This window comes from Carcharhinus amblyrhynchos, chromosome 30, assembly GCF_965287045.1.
Source record: "Carcharhinus amblyrhynchos chromosome 30, sCarAmb.v2.hapA, whole genome shotgun sequence".
Taxonomy (NCBI): domain Eukaryota; kingdom Metazoa; phylum Chordata; class Chondrichthyes; order Carcharhiniformes; family Carcharhinidae; genus Carcharhinus; species Carcharhinus amblyrhynchos.
This window is the reverse complement of record NC_137353.1, coordinates 1576015-1589199: the sequence shown is the minus strand read 5'-3', so window position 1 is coordinate 1589199 and position 13185 is coordinate 1576015. Positions and strand designations below refer to the sequence as shown.

Here is a 13185-nt window from a genome sequence, read left to right as displayed (position 1 = left end):
TTATTTCCCTTTTATAAATGCATGTGGATTCTATAAACGTACCATGATTTCCCAACTGTTCAGTTATCACATCATTTATAATAGACTCTAACATTTCCCTACTACTGATATTAAATTAATGTCTGTAGTTTTCTGTTTTCTCTCTCCCTCCCTATTTAAACAACGGCATTACATTTGCTACTTTCCAATCTCAGGACTCTTTCCAGATCTATTTTCTGTTAGAAAGGTAATCGCTAATGCATCCACTATTTCTGTAGACACCTCCATCAACACTCTGGGATATAGCTGATCAGGTCCAAGGGGTTTATCAGTCTTCAATCTAATTATTTTTTTGAATACTACCTCTTTATTAATACCAATATCTTTCAGTTCCTATTTTCACAAGCCCCTTGGTTCCCTAGTATTTCTGGGAGATTATGTGTATCTTCCTCCATGGAGACAGACACAAAATAATTGTTTAGTTTCTCCACTGTTTCCCCATTCCCCATTTATAAATTTTCCTATTTCCACTGGTTATGGACCCATATTTGTCCTCGCTAATCTTTTTCCTTTTTAATATTCCTATAGCAGATTTTATAGTCCACTTTTTATGTTTCTCATTAAGCTTGCATCCACATTCTCTTTTCTCTGTCAGTTTCTTGGTCCTCCTTTTGCTGGATTCTAAATTGCTCCCAAGCCTCAGACTTGCCAGTTTTTCTGGCAGCTTTATAAACCACTTCCTTTAATCTAATGCAATCTTTAACTTTGTTAGTCACGGATAATTCACCTTTTGTGTCTTAGAGAAATGTATATTTGTTGCAGACCTTGTGATATCTGTTAAATACTAACCATTGCCTGTATGCTGTCAAATATTTTAGTGTATTTTCCCAATCCAACATAGTGAACTTTCTCCTCATACATTCACTGATTCATTGATATTTACAGCACAGGAAGAGGCCATTTGGCCCATCATGTCCATGCAGTCAACAAAGGTCTGACTACACTAATCCCACTTTCCAAACTTGGCCCATAATCCTGGAGGTTACGGCAGCTCAAGTGAATATCAAAATACTCAACTGTTACACAAGTTTCTGACTCAACCACCCTTTCATGCAGTGATTATCGTTCTCCCACCACCTCCTGAGTGAAAAAGCTCCTCCTCAACTCCCCTCTTAGACTTCTGCATCTTACCTTAAATCTATGCCCATATCCTTCCAGTGGTGTGGTGACTAAACAGCACCCAGTGCTCCATCTGTGGTCTTTATTTCTTTTGTTCAGATATAAAATCCTTGATTCAGGATAAAGAATAACCTTCAAATTTAACACAGTAAGGTTATTGATTAACCCTTCTTCAATACAGAAATATAATGTGGTCCAATCCCTAGTTGGCTGCTCAGTGAACTGCTCCAGAAACCTATTGCGTATATATTCCAGGAGTACAGCCGCCACGGTATTAGTGTGAATCAGATTTATCCAGGCTAGATGTAAATTGAGGTCTCCCATTAATACTGGAATTTCTGTGTTACGTGCAGCAATTTGTTAACTCTGCCCATTCTTCCTACGACAATTTGGTGGCCTACAGAAAACAGCAGCCAATGCTTGCTGTCCCTTGCTGCTTCTTTGTTCCATCCGCACTGATCCTACAACTGGATCCTTCAGTCGAAGTTACTCCCTCACTAACGCACTCATCACGTGCGTTAACAGCGCTACCCAGCCTCCTTTTCCCTTTTGCACCTCAGTTCCAAAAGACAAATATCCTTGAACATTTAATTCCAGAATCAGTCAGCCTGACGACACCTCCACAACAGCAACTAAATCATATCTGTAATGTAGACTGTGTGTCGACCATCCGACTGGGAAATTTAAGGACAATTCATTCCAATTTCTAATCCTGTAACTTAGTAAAGGCGTTAATGCTGCATTGTAACAAACAAGTTCCACTATTAATCTTGCGTGCACCATGTGCATTTGGAGAAATATGCATCTTGATTATCCATTCATTAAATTCTAATAAGAATATAAGAAATAGGAGGAGGAGGAGTGACATTTAATGGTATTGCCATCGCTGAATCCCCACTGTCAACATCCTGGGGGCCAACATTGACCAGAAACTCAACTGGACTAGACATATATACATATATATACACTGGGGCTGGGAATTTTGCAGTGAATAACTCATCTCCTGACGCCCCAAAACTTGTCCACCATCTACAAGGCACAGGTCAGGAGTGTGTTGGAATGCTCCCCACTCACCTGGATGGGTGCAGCTCCAACAACATTCAAGAAGCTCAACACCATCCAGGACAAATTAGTCTGCTGGATCAGCACTCCATCCACAAGCCTAAACATTCACTCCCTCTGCCACCGAGACAGTGGCAGCAGTGTGTACCATCTACACGATGCACTGCAGAAACTCACCAAGGCTCCTTCAACTGCACCTTCCAAACCCATCACCATTATTAGCTAGAAGAACAAGGAGACAGAATCATGGTAACGCCACCACTTGGAAGTTTCCCTCCAAGTCACTCATCATCCTGACTTGGAAAAATATCGCCACTCCCTCACCGTCACTGGGTGAAAATCCTGGAACTCCCTCCCTAACAATAATGTGGGTGCACCCACACCTCCGGGACTGCAGCAGCTCAAGAAGACAGCTCACCATCACCTTAACAAGGGGTTAGTAAGATGGACAATAAATGCTGGCCCAGCCAGCGACACCCACATCCTGAGAATTAATAACAAAAATGTACAAGTTGTAGACTGTGAAACTATCCTCAGAGCCTGGGGAAGTGCAAATTGCAGAGCTGAGCGCAAGGAAAATGAGCAAGAGACCACAGGGGGTGGAGTAGGTTTTTATAACAGGTCAGGTTTGACCTGTTGCAAACTGGCAGCACTGCTCATGAGCTTTTCTATTCCCAAAATATTTCCCTTTCTGGTTTATAAAAATCCAGAATGTCTTCTGTGCATTGCTTTTAATCCATCCCTGTGTTCTACAAGTTGGTTTGTGTGGAAGTTTGATATTTTACAGGAAGGAGTTGTAATAATCTGTTGCTCAGTGATATAACTGGCTGATGAGGCAACTATCTGATTTTAAGTAACATCTAGAACCTGGTGATGGAAACGATGCTGCATAACATTAAAATCGACCTGATTTAATTTATTCTGCATCTTGTTCATGGGCCCCAAACCTCTTCCAAAGTGTTATTTTGTCCCCCACCAGTAGTGAACCTGATAGGGAGGGTGGCGCAGTGGTTGTATTTTCCACAAGGCAGGGTGAGCATTAGTCAGTTGAACCAGTCTTTTGTTCCAGGGATCTTCCTGTTTTCTGTCTTCGGGTCTCTTGATTTGCCCCAGGCTCAGGAATTCCTGGAAAACACCTCCCTTCCTTTAAATTGCTTAAAACCTACCTCTTTGACCAAGCATTTGGTTATTTGTTGAAGTGTGTTATAATGTGGCTCGGTGTCAAATTTTATTTGATGTCTCTCTGAAGCATCTTGGGAAATTTTGCTATATTACCAGGGAGATATGTAAATACAGGGTTGCTGAAGGTGCTGTGTAAATGCAAGTTATCATTGAATTGATCCTCTCTCTAGCTTGTAACTTTGAAACTTTAACATTGCATTAAAATAGCATGATATAGAAATCTGAACTTATGGATTGTGACTGGATTTTAATGAAACATCCAAAAAACTAAAGCTGGGCAAAGTTTCTAATTTTCTGTTGAATACCATTTTTCAACAAATACTGTGCCCGCCCCAGTATCTGGCACCCTGCCAGGTGCCCACCCCAGTCCAATGCCAGCATCTCCACATCGTTTCACCAAATAAAGTAGAAGCACATTTTATTGTTGACCATTCCTGATGTGGAACATCCCACCAACTGAGCACACATTGCAAATTTGGGATAAAGGTCACTCCACAATTTTCTGACCTTTTTCTGTATTTAAGTTCCTGAGATCCATTCTGAATGGAAACTGTGGCAAGAATATTTCAATCACCTGCTACAATAACTCATGTGTAGAGGAGAGACAGAGGAGAGAATTAACTCAATGTTTGCAGTAGCACGGATGGAGAATCGCATCAAATCTATAGATAGAAAGAAAGATACACTTGAATTACAACATCAGAATTTGAATCCTGTTTTTAGGCATAAATGAAATTTGAAGTCAAGTTCTGAAATGTTTCTTTGAGATGTTTAAATGCACATTCATCGTGCTAAAAGGATTTACTTTTTTTTATAAAGTGAACTTCTTTTCAAATTGTTCTGTGTACGAGTTGTATTGGAATCTCTTGGGTAAAAGCTTCATACAAGATAGCTCGATGTTAGTTTGTCCTTTTATATAAAGAATGAATTGCAATGTGGTATTTTCAAGCAAATTCTGCTTCCAAGCTGACTATTTCTTACTTTGTTAAAGCTCTACGATTAATTTTCAAGTTTTTTGAATCAAGTCTCTAGTAGGGTGAATGGACACAGATTTGCAGAATGAACCATAGCAGTCCGCATCCATGGTTCATTAGGTTGCTATGGTGATGAGAAACAATATTCCAATTTTTAAAAAAATATCTTTCTGCCACACGCTGAGTTCTGATCAGATATCACCAGTCACCGATCCATGGAGGACCAGGCGTATAGGAGGCTGGTGCTGTCCTCGTCCACGCTCGCTCTTGGGCTAATAACCAGTGTTTTGTATAAGTGCAGGGCCTCTCAGTGAGCTGCGGATGGGTTTACCTCTCCCTGAGCTCCGCCGTGCTTTCTGAAGCAGCAATTGCTGCTGACTGACCCAGTCAGTGAGCGACCCACTGTCAGCCCGAGGAAAGCTAGCAACACTGTTTAACAGCGCAGACTTTGCAGTTAAACAGCTCTCTGCAGTCAGTCAACATGCCATGCTCTCCCTTCAGGATTGGGAAACCCAAAAAATTCTGGTAAGTTCTTAAAATGTTTCATATTTTTTCCAGCTGTTGGAAATAGCCTTTCACTTCCTCACCTAAAACAGCAAAAATAGAGGAACCTTTCATTGCTCATTCATTATCATAACCATGTGAATTACACTTTCACACTTGTTCATTCTAATTCCCCCTCCCTTTTTTATATATAAATCTAATTGCTTCAATATATCGGGATCTCTCTGTCCTTTTCATTCTGCTTCATTCCGTATCTGCATTATTTTGCTTCAGAAATTGCATTGATTTTAGGAGCTGTTCCTTAATGCTGGAGAACAGATGAGAGCAGAATGCTGAATACTCATTTGTCAGCGTAAGTCACATTAGCACTCCTCAATTAATCTTGCTGTTTATCTAAATGCAGTGCTTCAGGCAAAGGCAGCTGCTGTTTGCTATAAACAACAATGCTGCTTTCTTGACTTATAGTCAAGATCCAAAGTGGCCAGAAGGCTATTCGGAAACTGCAGTGAGATTGACACAAGTAATGTGGCAGAAAGTAGCTTTTTGTTAAAAATGGAGGCGAGGAACTTTGTTGTTATTTCCCCATCAAATTTATGGAATGAAGGGAGAAATTCCATCAGTCGTTATTTTTGACTGAAAATGTTGATGGATCTTCTTGTAAAATTGTCAATGGGGCAATTTCCCCCCCTTTTTCCTTTACTCATTTTTCTGATACACTCTCAAACTTACAGCATCCTGCATCCCGTATTAGATTGGAATCCACTCAAATCGGCTTGTTTGTTCAGAGATCCGTGTTGACAGCAAAGATATTGTCTTCCCCACCTTCTTACCATAAGCTTCATTCGTATTCCAAGAGCATTTTCTTCAGCTGAGTTCCAGCGACTGGCACAGAAAACTCAATAGGCTTTTATTCCAGAAAGGCTGTAAGATAGATTGAATCATGGAGCGAGTTTAATACTGATTCCATCACTGTTTAATCTGATGATGAATTACAAAGTGGAGCTAGGAAACCAATACCAAGCCTTTCCTGGGGAGCAATGTTGGACGGTTCTGGCAAGAGTCTGTCATTGTATAAATTCCAGCATCTCAATCTGCTTTATGTTCATAACCAGAGCCAGATAGTGTGTCAGCACTGCCATTACAATGTTAAAACTGGTGTATGAGGTGTCTGTGCATCAGCAAAACATCTTGGAGTAAACTACATTGAGGGGGGCTGGAACTGCATGAAAAAGTGTTTGGCAAATCTGTTGTTTTTTGAGATGGACCTTTTTTTGGTTCATGGAATGTGGAAGTCACTGAGTGGGCTAGCATTTATTGCCCATCCCTGAGGGCATTTAAGAGTCAATCAACCACATTGCTGTGACTCTGGAGTTGCATGTAGGCCAGACCAGGTAAGGATGGCAGATTTCCTTCCCTAAAGGACACTAGATGGGTTTTAATGACAGTCAACAATGGTTTCATGGTCATCGGTAGGTTCTTAATTCCAAATCTTTATTGAATTCAAATATCACCATCTTCCTTGGTGGGACTTGGACCTGGGCCTAGAGACAATTGCCCTGAGTCTCTGTCCAGTGGCAATACCACTACACCACCACCTCCCCCCTCATTTTTCACCAGTGGAACATAATGACATGGCTCAAGATTCAGCACAACCTGTTCTCTGTTTAATTCCTGGTGGATTCAGTGGAATGTTTTGTGTTATATATTTGTGAGTGAATCACTCCACGTTTATATATTTGCAATTATTTCCACACCAATAACCCAAACTGTCCAGTGTTATTGCTGTCACTTTGTTTTCACTCACTGGGCCTCTCTCTCTCAATACTTTGTTCCCTAAATAAATGTAAAGTTTCCACAATTTAATGGGATGCTCTGTAATTAAGATTACCAATAGTCTACCTTTAGGCTTGTGGAATGTTCGTAGTCTTGTTACTTTAATTTTCCTTTTTCAAAGATTAATTTTCCTTTTTGCCCTCTTCATTCAAATCTCCCTAATATTTAATACATGTGTTTAAAATTAACAGATGCAGCAGTGTTAATAAAAATAGCTAATGGTTTTGAAAGTTTAATAAAATAATGATGATTCCTTTAGTGCAGCCTTTCTTTTGAGTGCCAGCTGTTTAAATCACATGATAATCACATAAGCACCACTTGCTGCTGTGTCCAACAGTCTTTTATTAGAATGAAGACTAATTTACTTAATTGAAGTAACTGCATCTTCAGCACCTACCTCCAAACTGTATATCTCCACAATCAATCTTCAAATTCTAACTGGCTTTATTCATGAGTTAACAGATGACTTCTACTTACTACAATGAAAATCGTTTGACTAAACTGGTCATTCATCTGTGTTTGATCTTCTGATTCCAGTGATTAGGAATACATAGAGATTTGGAACAAAGAAAAGTATCTTTTTTGATTGTTGTGAAACTTTGTGTGTGTGTAATCTGAATTAGTGAATGAATCCAAGCCCATCTCTGCAGTGAGGTTTGTTTGGATAGGTGGTGAAAGAACCAAACAAATAGGAACAGGGCTAGGCCATGTGACCTGTCGAGTTTGCTCCACAATTCAAAATGGTCATGGCTGACCTTGACCTGAACTCCATTTTCCTGCCCTCTTTTCATATCTCTCCATTCCCTGAGAGACAAAAAGGCTTGTTATCCCAGCCCTAAATCTATTCAATGATGGAGCATCTATAACCTGCTGGCTTTGAGAATTCTAAAGGTTCACAACCCTTTGGGTGAAAGAATTTCTCCTCATCTCGGTCCTGAATAAATCACTCCTTGCCCTGAGTCTGTGCTCCCATGTTCTAGATTCCCCACCAGAATTGTAGGCTAAAGGGATATGGAAACAGAAACAGAGACGGGGATTGGTGTTTGTTTGGAGAATAATCACTGACCTGGCCTGTTTTTGTCTATAAACTCCAAGTGATGTAGCTCCCACCCTTTTCTGACAATAGCGTGCTATGTTTTGTTATGGCGCATCCAGCCACCTTTGCGTTGGGATTGCCTGAACCTCAACTGATCTCCCAGGGCATCGGCATAAATTAGCATAAATTTAAATGATTACTGATAAGGAAACCTGGCTTGAACTGGGGATGGGTCGGACGGAAGAGAAGGTTCTACCTCCTGTGAAACAGTGGAGCGAGTCAGTGTTTCTAATGAGGGTAATAACTGTGTCAGTTGCACCCACTTTGAATGTTCCTGCTTTTATCTGGGCAGATCTGTTCAGTGAGTCCAAAGATGTGCGGGTTAGGTGCATTGGCCATGCTAAGTTGCTCCTTAGTGTCCCAGAATATACGGGTTGGAGGGATTAGCAGGGTAAACGTGTGAGGTTATGGGGATAGGGTATGGGTGGGATTGTTGTCAGTGCAGACTTAATGGGCTGAATGGCCTCCTTCTGCACTGTAGGAATCCTGAGTCCCATCTGTGCTGGTGGAATATCGTAGGATTGGTGACAATTGGTGGGGAGCTTTATAGAACAACCTTCCCCGGATATAAGCAGATTTAAGTTTTATATCAAACGTGGCAAGATGCTGGGCTGAAGCAGTTAGTGACCTTGTTACCCATCTAGACACTGACAGTATATTGGCTGGCTGTTTGAAGATGAGTGTTTACATTATTCTTGTCACTCGCCTGCGTTCAATGTTAATAGAAACTGCATTGAATAATCTGGACATGTACAATATTGACAATTTAAACAGAATATCAAAATTGAGACTAAGGCAAGAGATTTTATTACAAAAAAATATTTTTAAAGCTTCTCCATCTGATAAATTGCTGCCAGATATTATTTCCATTGCACTATACTGTTGTGTAAGGATGTACACCAATACACACTGGCCCAATTAGAATGTAATTCTTGCATGGCTATGTTTCAGTATAATTAGTTCTGGACGGCTCTGACAGCTCAGTGAATTCGGGGAAGAGGTTGTGAGATCTCCTGGGGAGGGAGTGTCTTTGGTTTCAGTGCTTGGAGTCCACTTTGCTGCAGTTTGAGTTGCACTGCAGTGGCAGTGCTGCTGAAATAGTGAGAGACACTTCAAACTTTCGACTGGCAACAAAGACATAATGGTCACATCAGCATTTCGTTCAGGCTTTGAATGAAACCAGCAGTTAGCTATGGGTGGCTGTAGTTCTCTGAATATACATCGAACTATACCGGCAGTTAAATACACACAAACGTTCAAATTAGGAGCAGGAGGAGGCTATTTGTCCCCTCCAACCTGCACCACCATTTAATAAAAATCACAACTGATCCAACAGCAACCTCAACCCCACATTCCTGCCAATCCCAAATGACCTTTCACCCCCATGCTTCTCAAGAATTGATCAAGCTCTTGTCTTAAGAATATTCACTCACTCTGTTCCAGCAGCTACTGAGGAAGAGCTACCCAGGCAGTAAAGAAGACAAATGGTATACTGGCCTTCGTAGTGGAAGGATTTGAGGATAGGGGTGTTTTGCTGCAATTGTATGGGGGGTTGATGAGGCCACACTTGGATTATTGTATCTGAGGAAGGATGTCCTTGCTATAGAGGGAGCACAGCGAAGGTTTACCAGGCTGATTCCTGGGATGGCAGCTCTGTCATATGAGGAGAGACTAAGTCAGTTAGGATTATATTCACTGGAGTTTAGAGTAAGAGGGGATCTCATAGAAACTTATCTAATTCTGACAGGGTAGATTCAGAAAAAATGTTCCCAGTGGTGGGGGAGTCCAGAACTAGTGGTTGTAGTTTGAGGGTAAGGGGTAAACCTTTTAGAACTGAGGTGAGGAGAAATTTGTTCACCCAGAGGGTGGTGAATGTGTGGAATTCACTCCCACAGAATGTAGTTGCAGCCAAAACATTGTGTGATTTCAAGAAGGATTTAGATACAGCTCTTGGGACTAAAGGGGTCAAGAGATATGAGTGGAAGGGGGGGAATTTGATGATCAGCCATGATGAAAGTGAATGGCGAAGCAGGTGTAGAGGGCTGCTTCTCGTTTCTATCTTTCTAAGAGAGCACCAGTGATTCAGAACCCTCAGTGAAAAATAAAACTCATCCCCGTTTTAATTGTGGGACCCCTTATTTTTGATCAGTGATCTCTAGTTTCAGATTTACTTACAAGAGGAAACATCTTCTGAACATCCACACTCTCTCAGGATCTTCTACGTTTTATTCATGTCACCTCTTACTCTAATAAACACCAAATCTGTCCAACTTTTGCTCTTAAACCAATCCACCCATTCCAGGTATTAATCTAGTAAACCTCTAAATTGCTTCCAATGTATTTATTTCTTTCCTTAAATAAAGAGAACAATACCATACACACGACTCTCACTCATGCTCTGTGTAACTGAAGCATAACCTCCCTACTTTTCTATTCAAATTCCCTCACAAAAAACATTAACATTGTTAGCTTTCCTAACTACTTACTTGTACTTGCATACTAACCTTTTGTGATTCATGCACTAAGACATCCAGATCCCTCTGCACCTCCAAACTCTGCAATCTCTCACCGTTTAGATAATAAAGATTTTGCTTCTCCTACAAGATGGAATGTTTCACATTTCACATTTGTAATAACTTCTGAAGATGACTCATTATGACTCCAAATTAAAAAGGATTTATTACCAACAATATTAATCTACGTACACGCAATGGTCTGACAGAACTACAAGGTGTGACTACACTCTCTCTGCTTCCTAACTCCAGCTGAGGTTCCTCCCTAGCCTGTGTGCACCCTTGCTCCTGATTGGTTTGGCTTCCCACAATGATTCCCCATTGGGTATGGCTCTCGGGGATCACCTCTTAAAGGGGCCACACTACCAGAACTTTTCCCGACATTATTACTCCACTTACTCGATCTTTACTCATTCAGTTAACCTATATCTATCCTTTTGTAGCCTCCTTGTGTCCTACTATCATCTCGATCTTTGTTCCATCAGCAATTTAACAATCTTACCTTCAGTCCCTTCATCCAGGTCATTTTGATAACCAGTTCGAAACCAGCAATAGGTTGGGTGAGTGGAACTCGCTGTATTTTAAGTAAAGCAGTTCCAGACTCTGGGAAGGTAGGAGCAGGTTAATGCTGGGATCAACTCAGTGTTGCTGAAAGGTGGAAGAAGGGTGCATACATAGCAGGCTCGATGGGCTGAACGACCTACTCCTGCTCCTCTGTCCTATACAGCAGCCAAAGACAACAGGAGGAGAATGATAATGCTTTGTTAACCGTTCAAGATGATTGATTCAATCTAACCACACATCAAACCACAAACAATTCCAGAAGCTGCAACTCAAATCTCATTTCCCCCATGTATCTTTGCACATTCCAAAGGCTCTTAGTTGACATGTTAACTGCCCCTTCCCATGCTGACTGACCGATACACTTCATGTCTAGAACATCTAGAATGTATAGCAGCAAACCTGTCAGACACAGCCCAGCAGTTCATCTACATCTTTATGTTCCACGCAACCCTCCTCTCACCCCCTCCAACATCTCAGCCTTTCAACTTGACCTTGTATTCCTGATCTCCCAGTTTTTTCTTCTCGAGTGTGTGATTTTCTTTTTATTTATAGTTCCATCAAAGCCTGGTGACACTATCACCTGATCAAAACAGCCCAATTCTGAGCTGAAACTACACCCACCCCCAGTGATGAATGGGGTTGGAGTGATGAGGGCTATAAAGTTATTTGCAGGGCTCTATCAGTAAGCATCTTGTGACTGGTACGCCCATTGCTCCTGAGCAGGTGTGGCATTTATACTCATATAATCAAACTGAACAGTTGTTGCGATTAGCCACACATTAACCTGCACTGTTTCTCCTCAAAGAAAATGAATGGGAATGGAATTCTTTATAAATTAGACTTTCTGAAAGTGCCTTCACAATTCAGGTATGTTCTCTTCCTTAATGCAAGTACAAAGGCGAGGGATAGCGAAATGCAGACAGGAAGAGTTGGAATGTCAGTGAGGCAGCATTTGAAAATGATCTAATTATCACAATGAAGTTAAAACAAAAAGGCAATATCTGCTCCTTGAATAATATTGTGAGTTCACACAGGGAAATATCCTGACTGTGGGATGCTGCTTCAGTTCTTTTACACAATGGGTTAGAAAGTGTGCTTGGAGTTTTCTGTATCATTCATTCGAAGGGTGTGTGCTTTATTGTGGCACTAACACGATGCATGGTCTGCGGTTAATAACATTTACATTGGGAATATCATCAGAGTTGAGAAACAATAGAGTGTATCAGATAAGTTGGGCAGTAGCTGTTGCCAGATTTGAGTTTTAAAAGCATGTAAATTGTAGAAGGTAACAGATTGTTAGATTTTGGTATAAGCTTGAGTGAGAACCCCAATAGCAAGACGAGGAAAACCAGAACAATGGTCCAATGTTGAGTGAGAATGTCTGTCTCTCAGGGTTGGATTTGTAGCAGAATCTTCCAACTACATCAATCTGTAACTGGTAACATTGGTGTGTGCAAGGAAAAGTTACACAAACTCAGTGGCTGTTCCCTTCATTGTCATGTATACTCGTGTCTGTGTGTATGCCTGCAATGCACAGCTGAAATGGGAATCTGAGTGAGTGTTTTTTTTGGTGTACAGCCACAGTTTACCCAGGTGTGGAGATGTGTTTCAGAGCCGATACCACCAGGGTACAGCCCAAGGGATTGTTTCAATCCATTCTCCACATTGAGTCTGCATTGCCCCAGGGTGACAGCAGTGACTGTATAATAATTGTCTCAGGCTAGAGAGGGGCAAAGTTGGGCTAAGCTTTTTTTTTGAAGTGTTTATTTTGATCTGAAGACCGCACAGATCTCTCTAAAACATTTTGTAAATGCTTAGACCATGAGTGCTGATCACAGCTAAAGTCTGACCCTGTCCTAGGCAATAGACATTCCAGCATTGATAATAACCACCAGGAACCCACAGGTCAGCTAGAAAACTAATACAAGGTGATGAGCAACATCAGGAAAGCTGCAGTGCCTGATGTTGATGCCAGTTAAAGTTACTATAGTTCCAGATGACCATTGACTGCTTTCCCTTTGAGGGGAGATTTAGCCTGAGGGTCACCACACTTCAAGCGAGGGACAAGGTTGAGAAAGTGGGGCCTTCATGAATAACCTCAGCCAGTTTCAAAAAAATAACATTTATTTATTAATCACAAGTGAGGCTTACATTAACACTGCAATGAAGTTACTGTGAAATTCCCCCAATCACCACGGTCTGGCGCCTGTTTGGGTCAATGCACCTAACAGGAGCATCTTTCAGAATGTGGAGCAACCTCATGCAGACAGTGACCCAAGCCGGGAATTGAACCCTGGCA

The 13185-nt window shown here is 41.2% G+C and overlaps 1 protein-coding gene across 2 annotated transcripts in view; it reads left to right on the top strand.

Moving 5' to 3' along the window:
- LOC145360159 (rap1 GTPase-activating protein 1-like) overlaps positions 1–13185 on the top strand; it is a 503018-nt gene that overhangs the window by 218409 nt on the left and 271424 nt on the right. The window lies entirely within an intron of this gene.